General features: G+C 39.4%; 1 long non-coding RNA gene across 1 annotated transcript in view; it reads left to right on the top strand.

Moving 5' to 3' along the window:
* Window positions 1-568: 568 nt before the first annotated feature.
* LOC135578501 (uncharacterized) overlaps window positions 569-20,347 on the top strand; it is a 38,020-nt gene continuing 18,241 nt past the window's right edge. The window contains exon 1 of the long non-coding RNA XR_010470212.1: window positions 569-955. This is a non-coding gene — a long non-coding RNA (uncharacterized LOC135578501). The remainder of the gene's footprint in view (window positions 956-20,347) is intronic.

The following is a 20,347-nucleotide window of genomic DNA, read 5'->3' as shown; positions in this document are numbered from 1 at the left end:
GATTCAAGATTTTTGTGGAGACCCAAGAGCAGAATCCCTGCAAGACGCAAACAAGAAGTCCCAACAAAGGGAGCCAGGAGGACCTTCCCAGAAATGCAGGCAATTATAAGGAAAGCTTCTCAGAAGCTCACAGAAAAAGGGATAGGAAAGGTGACAAATCTATGTACCTGGGAAGGAAATCGTAACAAAAATTATCTATCAGAGTTAAAGGGCCAATGGGGTGCAGGAGAACAAGTGGCAAAGAGCTTGAAGGAAGAACACAGGATTGCTAGAAGGAAAGCAGGGAGTGAACAGCTTTGTCTCAGAGGAGCTTTGTGCCAAGGGGCGTTACATGGGGTTTGTAGCAACTCAGAAAGCTACTCAGTGGACTGAAATGAGTCCTGCAGAAAGGACCTGCTTACAAGCATGCAGGGAGCAAGTTCCTAATGGTATTGCCATTTCTAGATTTCTGATGACAAACTTTGATGATTTTGCACTCTTGTTGGCATTTATTGTGGAGTTCTCCAGAAGAAGACATCAGCAAATCTGCTGACAGGGCCCTGAGGGTGCTAACAAGACTTAATTGCCCTTAAGAGGCTCCACATGGGACCACTATTCACATATCTTCTGCTCTCCTGGCTTACTGCCTGTGTTTTCTGAATGTACTCCAGAAATATATTGTAGGTAGCGTTGTCTTTAGACCTGTATTGACACCTGGCTTTGCCAGTGTAGTCAGCATACCACTAGTTGTTTCTCATGGTCCCTGTCTGCCACAGACATACCTCTTCATATGGCAGCAGAGAAAGCTGTGTAAGTTTGAAGATGGAAGATACAAGTTGGGCCCATACAGCTGTACTTGGCCTCCAAGGAAAAAAACTGAAACTTTGCACTTCAATACCTAGCTGGCCTCTACACTTCCGGAATGTCTTGCAGAACAAACTGCAGAGCTGTGGACAGGGAGTCATGCCACCCAATGGTAAGCACATGAAAGGGTGGGAGAGATGACTTTTGTGTTAGTCTTGGTGACTGTATGATAGAATGTGTTTTCAGAAGAACCAGACAATGCCTTCACATCAATTTTCATACAGAGACTTAATGTCTGAAAACACTGAGAAAAGACAAGAGACTTGCAGTTGCTCTTAAAATTGAATAGTGCAATATAATGTCAATAAAGGAGTGCAATAGCAGAGTTAGTCTTTCAGAAAATGCACAGTATGCTGATAGTCAAAGTCAGCTCAGTGTAGCTTAAAAGCTGCCACCTTTTCAGCTGCTCTAACTCTGGGGAGGTGGAAGACAAATGTGAGCAGTGGGATTCAGATTGTAGTTGGGAAGGTTTATACTCCTTGGTGATGTGACTCCAGCTCGTGTATGGCTGGAACTGTATAATGTCTGAAGAAAATAACCTGGAGTAGTGTGTGGCTTTCCAAGGGTGTATTTGCCTGTTAGCTTGTCATGCCTGCCCTTGCGAGCATATCTGGCTGAACAGTCTGTGATGCTGCATCACTGTCCTGGATTTCCCTCTTGTGTGGGAAAAGGTTTTCTGTAAGTGTTACTCCTCTGGGTGTTCAGCTGCTGCTGCACCTCCAGCTGCTGCAAGGTTTGCTTCCCTACGCAGAGCCATCTTGGTGTTAACTCTATGCTTCCCTCTTTTGTCCTTTCGACAACATAAATAGCCACACTTGCTACAGCTTACCTGAGCAGCTGCAGCAGCCTGTACTTAAAAGAGCAATGAGGGAACTTTTGGTGCTGCTTTGTGACTGCTACTACAAGCAGCTCGGGGTCGTTTCCCTGACTTTCTTTTGCTGTGTTACCAAGGGAAAAAATATTGCAAATGAATGTAAGGTAGAAGATTTTATGAACTTCCATTATATATGCAGGATCCTTGTTATAATTAAATGTTAGACTATGATGAGAGCGTAATGATGACTGTGGCAATTGGCCCAGTCAGAATGCAGCTTTGTTGTCATATGCATTTCCGTTCTTAAATACATGTGAGATGTCTTGTCGTGTTTTGTCACTGGGTCAGGACAAATTGACTCTGGAGAACAGTCTAGGCATGTGAAGTTGAAGGGTAGCATCATGCCTATAGACTGATCCAAATAGTAGCACCTTTCACTGCAGTTTATACTCAATACATTCAATTTTTCCTTTTTTCTGATCTTCTCCTTGAGGATTTTGGTAATTCTGCTTCATCCAGTTCTATGTTCCTGAGTTGATATAGGCAGCTGCACTTCTGCTGGTCTTGGCATTTGTCTGTCCTTGCCTGTCTCCTGGGGACCCATTAAGAGCTAAGAAACTTTTATTGATTCTGGACTTGGTAAAACAACAGAGAGACATGTCAGGGTGTCTGGAAGCAGGGTCTTGCTGGGCACAGCTGCTGTCATCTCTCTTCCTTGAAGCTGCCTTCTTTGGGCAAGCAGACTATCAGCTGCAGAAATGTTCCATATTGCTGCCATTGATAGCACCCCACCCTGGGCCCAGTTCTTTGCCATTTAATATCTCCAACTCTGACAAGACTAGGCTGTCTTTTATGGGTGTTGTGGGTTTTAGGGTAAAATTATAACTAGTGCAGTACATGTCCATATGATCTTGTTTCATCAAATCTTTTGAATCTCTTTCTAGCTTCTAGGTAAGAATGTTTTAGGAATGTACAACCGGAAAATAAGCTCCAGGTGACAGTATGCTAAAATGTGGTATAACCTGATGTGCTTCTAGAGATTACTCTTATGTCTTGGGTCTACCTGTAATGTTCAGTTAACCTCTGTAAAAAATGCCCATAATTCTTGAATCCTATATCTCAAAAGAATCCTATTAAGCTTAATGTAAAGTTCAAAAAGAGCACAGCAGGAAAACGTTAGCAAAGCAGCATTCAGTCTGAATTATTACGAATTTTGGTTAATCTCACTTGTGCACAACTTGCCCTTCTTGCTTGAATCTGTCCCATTTGTAAAAATAGCCTACAAGATTTTAGTTTTAATTGAAAGCCAAGACAGTAGATTTCATACATTTTTATGGATGTTCCTTAAAGAAATTTATTTGGTTTAATGACCTTTTTGTATTTCTTATAGTAATGTAGCAAATACAAATCTGTGGTTTAGAAAAAGCATTGTATGGGGTGAACTGAAAGAATAGTGTGTTGTCAAAATGACCTATATTCAGAAATCACTCAGCGCTTTGTCAGAATGAGACGAGAACTAACGGAGGCCCAATTTTAAAATAACTATGTAAATGGAATAGTTTCAATCTCTTTTGAGGACAGGTAAAGCAAACTTCAGAGCATGCTGCAAGCATCTGATGTCCTCCCAGCCACCTAAAATAAATTACCTTTAGTCTCAATGGTAAAATAATGTAAATCAGCAGGGCTTATACAGCAATCCATCAACAGTTCCGTGTTGCCAAGTGAAGAAGTGTATTTCTGCCACTGATGCATGTCTGATTGGTAAAATCCAGGCTTTAAAGTAAGGAGGAAGATGGGGATCAGTTGAGATAACTGTTACCTACTTTGACCCTGAAAATAAGTTAGGTACTTGTAATCCTCAAAAGGATTTTGATCACCTGTACTGTCCAGCTGTCCTTGGATAAAGGAAAGCTTTTCTTCTGGGCTTCAGACTGACCTACACTTTTCTGAAGTGTGGTCTTCTGCTTGTATGAGACATAGATGACTGTTCTCAGGTGCTATCTATTTGTAAGACTATGCTGAACCCTATTTCAAAGTGAGATTATTCTCTAAGAATAGGTCATCTGTTTGGGGCTGTTAAGAGGGAAAGAAAATGCTTCATAACGGATTGGAGGCCTTGGAACATGGGAAATAACTGCAGATGTGCGTCAGGTGGAAGACATCAGATGTTACATGGGTATTTGTGGAAGGAGAGAATTGTCTATAACATCCATTAAAGCACACAGAATTATTTTTCTGAAAGGTAAAGCAAATAAACATACGATGATGAATTTGCAGTCTGTAAAACATCATACTTCATAAAACTTCATTTATTCTTACCTGATCATTAGACTATGCAGCAAAAACAGAAGTTTATACATGTAGGCAATAACATATCACACTTGAAAGAGATGAGTAGGAGTCAGTGATCCCCAAACCCATTATCATCACATGGTTGGTTGCCATCAGGGCTAGCTTCAAGATCTGACAACTGTTTTTCATGCATTGATCTCTTTGATGTTTTAGAAAGTGTTTTTACTTAAAATGGTAGTTTTAGGGTATGGTTAGCTTCATGCTGAGATTTGCTTTTTCCACTGATTAAGGCACTTTGCTTGAGGATTTTTCAATTCCTAAAAGAAGGATGGAAAGGAGGGAAAAACAAACCAACAAGCAGAAAATCTTGCCCCTTTTTGATGGGGAGTAAGAAGAACCGAAAATAACAGGCAGGACAGTAAATGATAGTTTTCTTCAGCTGCTGTTGTCTCACATGGTTGCAGTGTGAGGTGGTGGAAAAAGCACCTGGCCTGACACCTTGGACTTGTGTTACACTACATGATGAACAACTTCTGAGCTGCACATAGTAGTGTAGCTATTACAAGTCCTCAAGTTTGGGACTTGAATTTGAAACAGCAATTTGATTGGTTTTCCTTACATACCGGGTGTGGCCAAGATGAAGTTAATTTTCTTGGTGGCATTTCATATGGTGCTGTGTTTCAGATTCATGACTAAAACAGTGTGGACAACGCTTTTCTAGGAATTGCTGAACAGTGTTTGCAGAGCATCAAGGCCACCTCTGCTTCTCACTGTGCCCCCTGCATTGAAGAGACTGGGAGTGGACAAGAGGCTGGGAGAGGACACGACCAGGCAGATGACCCAAACTGACCAAAGAGCTACTTCTTGCTCTTTAATGTCATGCTCAGCAATAGAATGGAGAGAAGGGGAGTTTAGTGAAGTTAGCATCTTTTGCTTTGGCACTGGGTGGACATCAGTCTGTCCATGGGAAGTAATGAGTGCCTTTTCATCTTGTTTTATGTTTTCTTTCTTTCTTCTTTCAATTCTCCTTTGTTTATTTAAACTATTTTTATCTTGACCCATGAGTTTTCTCTTACTCTTCCTATTTTTCTTCTTTTGTCGCACTGAAGGTGTAGGAGGGAATGGAGATAGGAGTGCTGTGGTGCTTAGCTGCCTCCTAGGGTTAACCTGTAACAGCTTACCTTATTTCCGATGTCTTTTTGACTCTTTTTATAAACATTTTTTCTCTCTTTGCTTTTAAATTTATATCTTAACCTGGTTGGATTATTACAAAGTACCTGACTAGCAGGAAACTCATCTGCACATCTGTGACACTTCAAAGCAAAGAGGTAATAACTCTTCAGGACTGCAGCGCCAATACTTTTATCCAGATTACCCAAAGAGTATAAAGCATAATGTTGCTGTAATGCATAGGCTGATGTAGGAGCTGGAAATTTCAGGGATCAGTAAAGGAGAAGCATCTTCTTGTGACTGCTGTTACTCAAGTCAGGTCCTAGAAAGCCAGGAAGACTCAGTTCCTGGATCAGTTTGTAACTGTGTGATTGTTTGTGTGTGTTTGTTCTGTGTTTTGTTTGTTTGCTTGGTTGTTCTTTTTTTCTTTTTGGGTGGTTGAGTTCTTGTGGTTTGGTTTTGGGGGCTTTTTTGTTGCTTTTTTTTTGGTTGTTGTTGGTTGGTTTTTAATCTAGAGTGCAGTAATTGACACTATGAAGAGTGTGTTGCAGTGTAGTTAATTAAGTCATTAAGTATTTATTAAACTTTACTAATCTGGTGCAGTTACTACAAAGTAGCCTTGGTTTTTCTGATACCTTAATGGACCACAGCTTTTGAAAGGAATACACTTCATGTAACTAGAAGACAATAGTATTTTATAAACCTCTGCATAACCTCACCTTTGCTCTGAACAGGATTTTTGAGTAGTCCAGTGCTCTCAGTATCAACATATTAGGGCCACAAATCTCCTGTGATACTCTGTAAGAGTGAAAAATGATGTGTGGCTTATGTGCAGCAACCACTACAGCATTCTATGCAAAGTTATCTGTTCACCATGAAGCCATGCTGAACTTACAGGCTTTGCAAGAGTACATGAAAGGTTTGCTTCTGTTAAAAATCCTATAATACTTCTAGTGTCTGCTAGGGTTATAAAATGTGTTGGAAGTGCTGTGGAGTACGAGGCTCTACTACAGCTTCAAGGCATGGCAGATCTGTCTGGGGGCTCTGTTCTCATTAGTCCTTTTTTCACCTTTGGGTTGATCAGAACCACTACATCCCAATCACATCTTCCATTTTGGGGCCTACCAGTACCCACAAACTGTAGCATCTTGGTTTAAAAAAAAATGAACAAAACTGGATCAGCTGTTTAGAAATTTCACTGCAATCTTACTATGTATTCAAAAGCATTAGTCTGAGTTGCTGTGTAATAAAAAACATTGTCTATTCAAATCTGAGCAATGGCACTGCAAATAGACAATAAAGGAACTCTACTGATCAGATCTCATGTGCTGTCCCATGCAGAAACAGTTAAAAGGCGAATAGTGTAGTTTACTACTAATAAAACATAGTACCTCTTGTACATTCCAGAGTCCATACATAGGTAGGTGACAGCCTTTGAAAATGTGTTTCAGAAGCCAGAGCTGCTATTTGTGGCTCCCAAAGACAGCCTGGGTAACTTCAATAGGTAACTAGCTACATTTAAGCTCAGACTTTTGTTAAACAGTAAAGGGAAGGGAGTTTGGGCCTCTTTATCTGTATTTATGTGTTGCATTTATAAATCTGTCATGGAAACAAAGGAGATAAGCCATTGTATTGTGGTGTGATGACGCTAACCAATATAAAATAGCTAGAGATCGGCAATTAGTATGTAAGAACAGTTATTGGAGAAACAATTAGATATACAATATGCTATGGCAGATTGTCAGTTCTAGAATGTCTTGTTCAATTGCTTTGTCTCGAGTATTGAAAACTTCTCTGGTGCTATTTCTGAGAAAAAAAAAATCTGTTAAACAGGATGTTTTACAGCAAGATTTAACTAAAACTGGCTTTATTAATATATGCACATATTTACCTCATGCAGATTTGGTTTTGAATGGTGTGAATGAATAGCAGATAGGATTGCACCTGATTATTTCTGTGTTGGAGGTGGTTCTTAATATAAAGTATAGACTACTCTAAATGACAAGCTCCTTTTAATATGAAAAGTAGAAAGCTCAAATTCTGATGTTTTAGGAAGTATATATTTGTATGTGTAAAATATTTTATTTCTGTGTGAGGGCAAAAAAAGAAAGGAGTAGAACCCAATACTGTTTTGATCAGTTACAGCTAACATGGTTTGCTTTATTTTTTTCTCTGAAATTTTTGAAATATGCGTTAGTTGTGTTGAGGTATTGCGGTGTTGACCTGTTTCGATTTCTTATTTCATTGTAGCATCTTATTTTAAAGCCCAGATTCTACAGAGTAAGAAGATTAGTCTTCTGCACTACAAGAGTGAGCTAAGAATGATTGAAGACAATCCTGGGATAGTTTGAAAGTGCTTTCTGGTTATGTCTTGGACAGCATTGCAAGTTGTTAGTATTTCTCCATAAGAGTAGGGCTACAATAACATGACATTCCTTCAGAGTTAGTGCAGGTATCTCTACAGAGTGCAGCACTATGCTGTGTTGACAGATTTATTCACAGCTTTGAACACACTTCATCTGAACTTGCTGATACCTCTTTTTATGTTCTTGTGCAAACTGATCTTTAATGCTCAAAGAAGTAGGAGGCAAAAACGTCTGCATCTGTGGCCAGGCTATTCCTGGAAGTAGGTGATAATAGCAGCCTTGGTGTGGTGTGAGTAATACAGGTGTGCTGCATGTTTTTGAAACCTGCAACAGCAGTGTGACCTCTGTGTGTGCAGAAGTCATCATGCACCTGCTACTATCTGCACCAGGTATGATGCCTTTTATATTACTGGCTGTTTCTATACCCAAAGCCCCCTTGATTGAGATTAGGGGCCTACAGGTTGTATGAACAGTCATTCATAATGATTTTACAGCAGCTTGCCTGGGAGGAGATGGACATGACACAGCAGTTAATCTTTTCATACCTGGCAGCCCTAGTTATGCTAGCCCCCTTGCTGGGGTGCACGGGGGTAAATGAGATTTGTGCCCATGTTGCTCTTACATAATTAGAACCCAAATCTTTAGGAGCTTTGGCCAATGCATATTGCAGTGAGGCTACTGCACCTTCTGTCTGAAAGGTGCTGGTAGAGTGGGCTTGCATAGAATTTCCTGACAGGCATAATTATGTATAATGCCATTTGTGCTGTTTACAGAACATAGCATGGGGTGGTAGTTATTGCTTTTGAGAAGTGTGCAATCTTTTTTGAAGTCATTTTTAAATATTACTCATGTGGATAATTGGCATTTGCAGGCTTTGTACCTAGACTTCCTATCCTTATGTCCTTATGAGTGCTTCATTTGGTTACATTTTAAAAATGCATATTTTTAGACAGTAATAGGAACAGATGATGTAGGGAAAGTGAATAGATGCAAGTTTTTTTTCTGGGAATAACAGTGAGCTCAGGGAATGTTTTGTTGTGGGTTTTTGTACATGGTGGTTTTGCTTTTTGGTTTTGTTGTTTTTTTGGTTTTTTTTTAATCTGGATCATCATTGTTTTATATTGGCAACTGCACTACTTTCTCTGGCTACTTCGATATAGCACAGAGAGGAGTTCCAGCCTTGTAGTGTCTTTACTTTTCCTGTAACACCACTGACAACCTGATCACCCTCCCGTGAACCTTTTGCTATCAGCCATCTCATCTGTTTTGCTTTTAATCTCTCCATGCTCAGAAAAGACATTGGATAACAAGCATTGAGGTACATAGGAATCTTACAATGTAGGTCTAGAGCCTAGAAGCATTTCCCAAGTGGCCAGATCTGTGAGCCCACTGCTTGTGCTAAGCCTATGAGATGAAATCATAATATTTTCATATGAATCTCTCTCAGAAGACTCAAACTAACAAATTTACTTGCTATTCTAACAAACCTATATGTCCTTCAGAACAAAAACATGTTCTTCAACAGGATCCAATACTTCACAAAAATTCCCATCCCAAAACCCCCCCATACTTCATTCTTCTAACTAATTCCAAACTTTACCCAATATGAGGTTCACAACATTTGGCTAAAACAATCTAAACACATTTAGATTCTTGTGTAATAAGATTCAAAATGAGATCATATGAAATAAGAGTCATAAAAAGATATAAAGTCTAGGTTGGAGGGCATTTATAGAGCCTCTCCCAGCCTTTCTTAAAAGCAGGATCTTAGACTATTTCATCTAGACTGTCATCAAGCTGTGTCCTAGGTATTTTCAGTGAGCGGAAACTCCACTTCTCTGGGCAGCCTGTTCCCAGGTACAACTGTGTTCAGTCAAGAATTTTCTTAAGAACTCTCTCTGAGGTAAATCATAATACTGGCTTACAAAATCTGCAAGTAAACTGATTTTACATGCTCACTTTCTCATAGACTTCATTACTTCATATTGTCATACATGACACACAAAATCAACAAAATGCATGTTGTAAATGCTATAGCCAAGATAATTTGTGTTACAGATAAGACAAGGGATGCCAGCTGTCCAGTCTCAATTCATTGCTTTGGTTCTTGATTGGTATAAAACTAATTTTTGAACCAAGCTTGCCTATTTTTAGAAGGCAGCAGTTGTTAGAGGATGGTCCTTTGCTTAAGGATGTTTCTTGCTTGGGCCTTCATGAATCTTGGACAATGAAGGGTAACCTTGCATGATTTTTCACTTGTTTTGTAGGATTATGTCTGTTCCTGAGGGACTAGCAGGATAAAGAACAGCATATGAGATGCTGCAACCTTGCTGTTATCTTCCTGCTACATCTTCCTGCAGCATCTTCTGCTGATGACACATCTCTGCTGTGCTCTCATCAGACTACAGGTTTTCTGGTCTTCATATTAACTAACCTTCCTTGATCTTGATCTTGAGAACGGTGTCTTGGGAATGACGTTTTCTTTATCAAAACAGGCTATTTTTTCAACCCTTGTCATGCTGTTTCTCTGAAGCTTGTAAACACACATGCACTGCCATTCATATTTCATATGTACAAATCTTAATGTTTCCATCGCAAATGTCTACAATTAAAACTTGCCTCAAGAATGTGCCATGGGTGTATTATGTTTCTTTGGTTCATACATAATAATGTTCATCAGCAGAAGATGGAAGTGCCAATGAGTTACTGCCACTTGTTTGGAACTGTCCACAAACCTCTGGAAAAAATATTCAAATATCCTTGTTTCTGTTAAAGGAAATCAATTAAACATGACTTGAGGGAAAAGTATTCTAATCCATATTTGCAATTACTGTCCAATTTGGAGATGGCATTTTCTCTCCATTAAGCTATTTCTAACATAAGCAGCTATGGTAGAATCAGTCATGTCAAGATATCTTTATTTATCTTCCTTAATCTAATAGTGCTATGTAACTGCTGTTCTTTCTGTCACTTTGACATGTAATTCCGTTCAAAATTTGCATAAGCATAGTAATTATTTCTAAGTCCTCTTCTGACAATTGATTAGAAGAGGTTTTGAGGATAAAACAATGTTTTCAATTAGTTTGTATGTTAGTTTGAATCCATAATGCTTGAAAACAGGAAGTGCTACTTGCTGTTACTAAACCAAGAAATGCTACGTCAAAGTCCTCAAAAATGTCATTGGTTCAAAGTGAGGAAATTATCAAAGTGTAGGAGGTAGGTCACTACTTGCATTCTTGAAGAACAGGCTAAGCAAAAGGTCTATATTTTTATGGCTTCCCTCAAAAAAGTACTACGTGGCCTGTTGACACAGCTAAGCAAAAGATAATAAAATCTCATCTGTCACACTGGGAAACAGAACTTGTTCATTGTTTTCTTTTTATAGAAAACACTATTAGCAAGCCAATTACATTAATCTATTGAAGTATGGCACTGAATAAAGTCTTTCTTTAACTACTTCATACAAAGGACCACATTCTGCTGAAAATTATTGTTCTTGCCTAGACCAACCTTCCATGGAAGTCAGTGGGTGTCTGTTGAATAAGTACTTCAATACAAAGGTGGGATATTCTAAATTGAAGACACTTCAGATCTACCACTAGTTAGCAGACTGGATGGCTTTTAGATAACTTCATTGGTGAGGGAGGAAACTGAAAGCATGAATGCTTCTTCAATAAATCATTGTATGCCATCTCTCTTCTGTAACTACCTTGTGCAAATTCCAGCTCTAAAATACCTGCTGACACAGCTCAGCCAGCTTTACATACATGCTGAAGTGTTTCCCCTTGCTTCCACTGTTTCTGATGCATGTCAAAATCCTTGTACAAGTGTCAAATTTGCATTGCTGAGACACTGAACTTCTTGCTCCCTATTTTTAAGATGCTGGAGAATGGCTCAAGTGGAGTTCAGATTTTTCTGTGCCTTGCCTAAAGAAATCCTCAGGCAGCTTCTTTAAATTAGCAAGTTAATGTAGAGGGAAGGAATCCAGCAGTTTTCTGGGCTGGGTGCTTCTTAGTTCATCCCTCAATATGAGTTACAGCTGAGTGTGCAGAGCCAGCTTCGTTTCTTCTCCATATAAACTGATGTTGCTTCAAAGCCACTTTGCCTTCATACCTAATAAGGAAAGTGAATTAATGTCTCATCCTCTTTTCTTGGAGAATGTAAGCTGCTCCTGAAATCTCAATGTAGGTGTTGACCAGTGGGTCAACAGAAATATCAGAGCTAATTATTTCTGCTGGAGCTTAGTTTAAAAAAAACCTCCTGTCTGGAGCCCCTGGTATATCTGAAGCTTCCAGTATAAACCTTAAAAGAGAGCAGCAGCATCTCCTCCCTCATACTTCCCATCTCCCACCACATTGCCTATAGAGAAAGTTTGAAGTGAGTCTTGTTAACTAAAGTTACTGGGCTTTTTCCTGTGGGTTTTGTTTTGTTTTTTTGCAGGGCTTCTGTGCCTGAATCAGCTTGTACAGGGAAACATGAGAGGCTTTTTTCTGAGCAGAAAAGTTAGGAGTCCCCTGAAGACAGACATAAGCTGGGTAACCCAGCCATCTTCTACCCTCATCTCTACTGCAGGCACATTTCATATAAGGAGCATGTGAGCTCCCAGGAACTTCATCTGCAGCTCATTGTCTTCTTTCTCCCTTCAGCCTCAGCACAGATTTTGAGGACTATGACTTTGACCTGAAGTTTTGACTACTCATGTCCATCTACCAAAGAGAAAACCAACAGCTGTTAGGCTGTAGCAGAGCTGTGATAAATCTTAGCAGAGCTGTAATAAAACTTACCTTGAGTGCACTATCACAGGACTTTACTGCTGCTCACTGAAGGCTTGCAAGCAGGCTGTCTCAGCTTTCCTGTTATCTGCACTCCTGGTTGTCTGGAGCCACATGGTGTCCTTGTATAACTTTGCATAATCATGGTTGTGTGGCATTTACTATTTTTATTTCGTCAACAAACTAAGACCAACCTTTACCTGTTCTCTGTACATCCTGGGTCTCCATTATATATTCTGTGTTTGTTCAGTCCCTGTGGATAAAACAACTGCAGCAGGCACAGAAGAGGTGAAATTGTTTGCATGCTTTAGTTAAAAGCTACCTGACCTCCGAGATACCTTGCTAGTAAACTCTCTTCTTTCACACCTTTTATTACCTCTTCATTGTTGCCTATTTTTGAGCTAATTTTCTATCCTAACGCTATTATTTTAACCTATGTACCATAACTCTATGCCTTATTCAATTACCTTCAGCGTGGAACCTTATTACTCTTTGAAAATTTAAGTGTATGAAACACTGAAGTTCCCTTGCTCCTGCTGCAGCAGTATTATCTCTTAAGAATAAAAATGAGTTAGTTTAAGCAGGACGCTTACAGGTCCGCATTGGGTATTTAGAATCAAATTACTCACACAGAGGTCTTCATAATATGTCCTTCAAAACATTTCTTCACCTATCCCCCTTCTCCCTTAACTATGCTAACTAGACTATAATTTGTTTGGCACAATAAATTTTGTGGGTTTTTTTATTCAATGGAGGTTGTAGGTTTCCTGTTTTCTGGTCCTCTGGAGTATGTCCTGTGACTAGAAAACAAACCTCAATCTTCTTTGCCCTCTGGAAAGTTTAGAGCAAAATAATCGATTAACAGATCTGCCTCTTCACCCTTGTCACTGATTCACTACTATCACTTTTTAGTGGACCAATTTTCTCTTTTATGGTCTGCCAAGTGAGAATATATGTGAAAAGTCCTTTATTTTAGTTGGACATTGCCTGGAAATTTGGATGTTGGGTTTTCTTATTTTATATCTCTAACTGAAAAGAAACATGCTGTAAGTTTAGCCTGGTAGCAAAAGTTAGTAACTATTAATATTAAACACATCAGGTGTTTTATTGATTGTTACTTGAATGGTAGTTCTTTATCATTAGAGTGCAGCCCAAATGTGTTATAAAAGGAGGACCACGTGCTTCTGTATTTTGGGATATCTGGATCCACATCTAAAGCTTGTGACAGACCCCTGCTATAATGAAGTGCTGATGCACATCCCACCCTTTTCATCAAAATGATCTCTCTTCTGCAAGACTGATACAAACAGACATTCTTCTGGGGTGCCTTCTCTGTCCTTGTGTAACATACAAAGGGATTTAAAGAGCTGTGGGTGCAGAGCAGGTAGCACCCTATTTGCTGAGCATGGAAACTTCGGAAAAAAATTACATTGGTATGGTAGAATAAAGTTGCGAAAGAAACTCACTTTCAAGATATTAACAAACATGGAACATATTAATGCACATTTAGTAGAGGGGGCTTGTCCTCTTTAGGATGATGCCTTAAAGCTGGTTTTGCTCTGTCCTATTTCAACAATGTTAAAGAAGTTGTAACACCTTCCCTAGTTCTATTTGTGAAGGAGTAGGGGAAAGGGATCTGGAATACAGGGCAAAGTAATCACTAGATCATCAAGCAGAGATACTTTAGAAATTAGTTCATGTTTCACAGTTGCCCTTCTGATACATATCCACTTCCTGAGAGCTGCTTGTCTCAAAATCCTAAATCGTGCCCCAAAATCACATATTAAAAATAGGACTTGGACTACTGCTTGTCCAGACTAGGACATAATTCCCTATGCGTGTAATAAGTGTTAACTCAATCCAAATAAGAGCTAATGTTTTCTTGTCAGAATAATTTTGTCAGAAGCTGCTGATTTTCAGTAATATTAAAAACATTCTTAATAGCTTTGTCAAGATGATTAATAACAAAAGCAGGTTTTTAGGTATGGAAAAATTGTTTTGTTCTGACTTCTCTACAAAGTTATAATGCAGTATAATCATGCTAAATACAAAAATGTCCCAAATGATTAATGAATAGCATGGCAAAATGCATCCTCATGAGACTTGCAGAGGGCTGCCACCCAGAGGCACCTCAAAAGGCTAGAAGACTGGGTTGGCAGAAATCTTGTAAGCCCAGCAAAAGTGGGAGGTCCTGCACCTGACTGGGAGGGAATAACTCTATATGTACATCAGTGCGAGTACCTGTGTTCATGGATCTGAAGGAGGATAAGTTGCTGCATGTTCTTACTGCAGTCAAAGTTAACCACACATGGGGCTGCATTAGCCAGGATGTAGCCGTGGGCTTGAGAGAAGGGACTCTTCTCTCCAGCACTTGAGTGTTGAAAGTACCATGCCTGGCTTTGCCTCTCCATGATACAAGACACTAACAAACTGTAGCCAGACCAATGAAGGCCTGCCAAGGTGGTGAAGGGGCTGGAGGATGTGCCATATCCAGACTGAGGGCACTGGGACTATTTAGCTTGGAGAAGAGAAGGCTTTTGATGGGATCTTCAGCTACCTGTAGGAGTCTTGCTAGAGAAGACAGATTCTTCTCTTAGGTGCACAGTGAAAGGACAATAATCAGTTGTTGCAAATTGCTGCAGGGAAAATCATGGTTTATCAGGGAACTTTCACAATGACAGTGGCCAAACACCAGAACAAGTCATCTGGAGAGGCTCTGGAACTCCTCAAAGCTTAGACTGACAAGGTCCTGAGCAGCCTCACCTGACTTTGAAGTCAGCCTTACTTTGGGCAGCGAGTGGGATTAGATGACCCTTGAAAGTTCTTTCCAGTCTAAATTATTCTGTGAAAAATTGTAGTAAAGTTTGATACAAGGCTTGATCAAAACTTTGGTACTATGGGTACCTTTTTTGTTCTTCCAGAATGGGAAGAGATGGTCATAATCCTATAAGTAAATAAAGATGGGTTCACATCCAAATTGTAGTGAGGTTGCTCCTGTTTCAGTTTTAAAATTGTCACAAATATAAATGAGTTTAAATATGATACTTCTCTTTTATATCAAACAAATAAGGTATGGTCAATATACCAATGACAAATGAGGATCTTCTTCCCATTTCACTCCCTGGCATGCTAAACAAACAGCAGCAACAGGTATTCGACAGTTGAACTCCAATTTGTTAATAATGTTTCCTAGGGCAGTGTTCACAGACCACAAGAGATAGCAACCTCACCATGCTATGTGCTCTGCCAACACATTATGTTGTTCTCTCTTACATTGCAGGACATGTAATTTTTCTAAATTGTTTGATATCTGGAGTTCTACAATAAAAAAACTAAAAGAAAAGGTTTTGCTGGCCCCAAGCAGTGGGTTTGAACAGCCAATGAGTATTTTTCTATAGTTTATTCAAAACCAAACTTAATCTTTGTATTCATTTTAAATCCTTGCATACTCATCGAAAAATTAATAACTGCATATTTGAATTAAGAATCTGCATTTTATGGCTTGCATTTGGTTGGTTATGTAATTTAAAAGGTATTACTTTTGGATCCTGCTTGAATGCTTAATACAACTTACATCATTGATAGTGCGTATTGCAGTCAGCTGTACAGTGTGTTTTAAAAATTGTATAGTTCTACAAGTTAATTTAGAAGATTGCACTTTATATTGCAGCATATATACTTTATTTTAATAGAGAAGGCTGAAAGTATGTACAAGACCAAAATTATTTACTGAGGCAATTTGAGAATACTTTTAATGAAGTACAGATAAGGGGATTCTTCATACTGTTTGGAGAATTCATAAATAGGGGAAAATGCTATGAATTAATCCCTTGGCTCTCAGAGAGATAAGAGTATAAGCAAAGATCAGCCCTAGTTCCTCTTTTCTATTAGACCAATATTCTGTCTGTGGCCAGGATGGAGGTGTGCTTCTGAGGAGCACACCCAGGTACAATGCATCACGTAACTGGCAAAGGAGAAAGGGCCCCTAAAAGTTACTTAAGGAAAACCAAGTGAATTTTAATTCACTTTACCAAGAAAGTGTTCTGTTAGCTGTTACTTATTAAGCTTACTGATGTGGAAGCCAATGTTTAAAAAAGAAATATTAAAAGAATACAGCTGGTGTCAATAGTGCTGATAAATTGTGGAATAAGAAAGATTATACCCTTGCAGCTTTACGTTTGATGGAAGTCCTTGCCAAGGACTGTTTCAGTGGAGTGCAAGAGACAGAAGTCAGACTTCAGAGACCCTAATCAGGAACTGAAGGGAGGGATTATAAAGTGTGTATTTCATAAGAATGAACGAGGTGATGCAACAGTAATTGTGAGAGATGGGCAGAGTCAAATGAGAGGTGGTAGGGAGGAACTAGAAATTAGTTATTAAATCACACTCACTGTGTGGTGGGGGTGGGGGGAGGTAAACCAGAAGAGAATGAAAGATTAAATAGACAAAGAAAGGGAAGGAAACAGATACAAAACATCTTAAAAACTGGAACAAATAAGAGAGAGAGAGAGAGAGGAGGAAGAAGGCAGTTGAGAAATATTTGTTTCAGGGAAAAGAAAAGTGGAGAGAAAGGAGAGAAATGGGAAAGGGAGGTAGAAGAGGGAAATCACAAAGATAATTCTGTCAGTTTTCTGTATAGGGAGGGAAATGAACCAGAAATTCAAAAAAGATTCAGCATCTAGGATTCAGTTAAGCTGAACAAATTGCAGACATTTGTTCAGCAATATGTTTTTTATAATGGAGTAAATCAGCCTATTTATGGAATTTCCTCAAGCACTGCAACACACCATGAGTAGAGAAAGATGATTCAGCAGCAGAGGGTGTTGTCAAAAATGAAGTGGTGCTAGTCTTGTCATCAGCAAACACTAAAGTTTGGGAAGATTGAGCTCTCTTCACAAGAGAAAGACCATTGAAAGCAGATGCCAGATCATCAGTGCAGCTGAGTTGAAGTCAATGGAGTTAGGACTGATGAGTGGGGGAAGGGGGTGGTATATAGTGGAGCTTGCTGGATAATAGTGGAAGGAGGTGGTCAATGAGAGAATTTGACAGCAGAGAAGACCAACAGATAAACTTTGGAAAAGTTATAAAAGCAACTGCAGCAGAGTGTTTGGGCCACCAAATTGCACAACATAAATACCTTTCCTCCCTACTTGAACCTCCATTTTACTGTTGGTCTTATTTACTGTACATATTATAACAGTTAGGAGTTTGTACAAGAACTTCACTGCTCTAATCATTAGAAATTTAATTCACAAACAAAGCTAGCTCATAGCCGTTTGTTCTTTTGCCAGCACCAGCCTTCAGTTTCAAGTAGCTCTGGCTTAAATACTTGCATTCTCTTCTATAAAATAGAATATCCATGTCCCTACTGGGTGTTTTTTCTCCCTTTCAAACACCAATTCAGATGTGAACACAGCTGACCAGAACTGTATATCTCAAAAGGTCTTCTTACTTCCTTTCAAGACTGCTAGGAGAACCTCTGGCAGCGTCTGCCTTTTCTGTATTTATTGACATCATATAGTTAAACCTCACACCTGGCTGAAGCAGGGCTCAAGACTTAATAAAAATGGGAAAGCAAGGGCACAACTACCAGAGATGGAAGGCTTATCATCAATGAGACTAAAGTTTTATTCCAGAGATGCTGCTCCTTATGGTAACACTGTTCTAATTAAATTGCTGATTAAAAAGCTGTCTACCATGAGTCTTTATGCAGAAGTCTTCAAGACTAGCAGGGTGCTTTGTCTGGAAGACCCTGGACTGTGGTGAATCACATAGACCTTCTAGCTCAAGACTGAAATATGGCTACAGCCAGCCTGGGCATCTGCTGATCTGTACAGCATCCCAGGAAGACTTGGTCTGCCACTTGCTTGCAAAATGAAGATGTTGCTGAGGTATATGCACTGCTGTCCCCTTAGACCTGAGTAACACAGCCAAAGCCACCTGGGATATGTTTATACTTATGGCACAAAAATGCCTAGTCAAATTTCTAATTAGAAAATTAGACAATTGGAGCCTGTTCCCTTCCAGGATAACAGGACTTGTCTTTTGGTTTGGATTTATACAGTGCCAAGAAGGTGGCAAAGAAGCACAAGACTGCATTTCTAGCTCCGGCATATTTGAGTATTTTAAGTTGTTATCAAGATAGCATATATTAATAATTTGTTTCAGATTACATTCTTCATTTTCTTTAAATTCAGATCACTTTCACTGATTTTCAACTTGGAAAGTTAGCAGTACTGTGCAGCCTGTGAAGAACTCTAAAGGCAGTTTGTTGGTGCAGAAGCTCTCTTAGCTAAGGAAACAATTGGGTAGAACTTTCCAGTAAGTGAGATCTGGCATCCATTTATTCCCCTCATGGCACAGATTTGTTGTCTCTTAGCTGCAGGTGGAAAAGCAATTGAAACATTCCGAGTACTGCGGAATCTAAAAAAGGTGTCCCATTTAAAAATTATGACAGAGTAGCCTGCCCTCAAAGTTTTATGCTGGGACAAGATTTTAAGAGTTCAGTTATTGGCACGTACTTTGTGTTCACCAAGCAGATGGGATCAATAAAGCCTTCTAAATATATACCCACCTCACTTTTATAACCATACTTCGAGGTTTATATATACATATGTACAGTCAAGTACCAACAATCTTGAACTTGTTCCTACTAGCTTGATTAAGAAAATACACTGTTTGGACACTGATAGATGTGAACTTTTTTAAAACAAATAAACCCTAGGTCCTTCATAAAAGCATAGACAGATAGTAACCCCTGACAAAATCCTTGGCACACGTTCTTTGTGAGTTGTAATAAATCCAATTCAGGACTTGTAAATGTATATTTTCCCAGGTCAGCTGTTTGTGTCAAGGCTTGCAGTCTCAGCCCACAAGTAAAATAATTGTGGGATTCCATGCCTGCAAAGGGGCTGGTCACCTGAGACTCAGCCAGGAGCTGACTAATACAGTCCCAAGAGACAGGGAGTAACAAGGGGACAGAGAAGAACATCAAGGAAGGGAAAATAGGATTAAATAAAACAAGGTGAGGAATAAAAGAGGCAACAACGTGTGTGTCAGATTGTAGAGAGCAGCAAAAAAACCACACCAACCAAAACCAAAACAAAACAACATATCCAGGGAGATGAAAAGGGAGCAAATGTGTTGCCAGTAATAGCAGAGAGGTGGGAGGGTACATTTGTATTCAGTTTGGGTAATGGTTCTGTCCCTTAGGAGCTAATGGGAACTGAAATGTCTGTGCCAGGGGAATTTCTGAGATATTTGGTTTTCTTCCCGTGTTGGAGTGGTACCTCAAGACATCGCAACTTTTCAGTGTCACAAAAGGCTTTGATTTGAGAATGCCAATGTCTCAGGCCAAAACAAGACATTTGCAGTTTGATAATAACCTGTGCTACACTGCATTGCTGCAGTGCCTCATTTGAACTCCAACAAGGACATGCTCCCTGCCCTGTCTGAGATGCTGACATCCTCAACAGGACCTTCATGGCTGCAGGCAGCCCACCTTGAGAAAGGACTTTCATGCATCAGAGGAAATGCAATCTAGGCCCTTGAGTCTATATGGGGTTCCAAAAGTTCATGCCTATCAGCTCATCTTAAAATGTAGGAGGCTGCCTAAATATCTTAAAATTACACAAATTTATAGCTGGACTTCTTGGATTTACTGGCATGCGTTGGGAATTTGTAGACAAGCTTTATCTGAATTTTCCTTTTTCCTTTGGACTCATTAGCACATTTTTTTTTGTTGTTGTTTTGCTGTTGCACCTATTCTTCCCTGATTATTAATGGTATTTGCCTTTTTTATTTTTCTGTGCTGAGTCTCATTTGCACTGTTTCTCTCTCACCTTTTCATTCGTAATCCCATTTTTCTGAATTCTAGGTTCCTCCTTCATAGTCATGGTTCACTTGGTTTCTTTCCGTCCCTTGTGTGTGCCAAGGCATTCCAACACAGAAGGTTTTATTCAAGCAAAATTGTCATGAAAATGGGAACTGGCTACCTTGCACGTTAGTGTCCTTAATGTCTGCTGTGTCTACGTGGGAAGTTCGTGCGCTGTGGGTTCACATCCTAATTTAAAGTAAATTTACTGCACAGA

This window comes from Columba livia, chromosome 2 (genome assembly GCF_036013475.1).
Source record: "Columba livia isolate bColLiv1 breed racing homer chromosome 2, bColLiv1.pat.W.v2, whole genome shotgun sequence".
Classification (NCBI taxonomy): domain Eukaryota; kingdom Metazoa; phylum Chordata; class Aves; order Columbiformes; family Columbidae; genus Columba; species Columba livia.
Note: the sequence above shows the minus strand (reverse complement) of the source record. Positions and strands in the feature narration are given on the sequence as shown.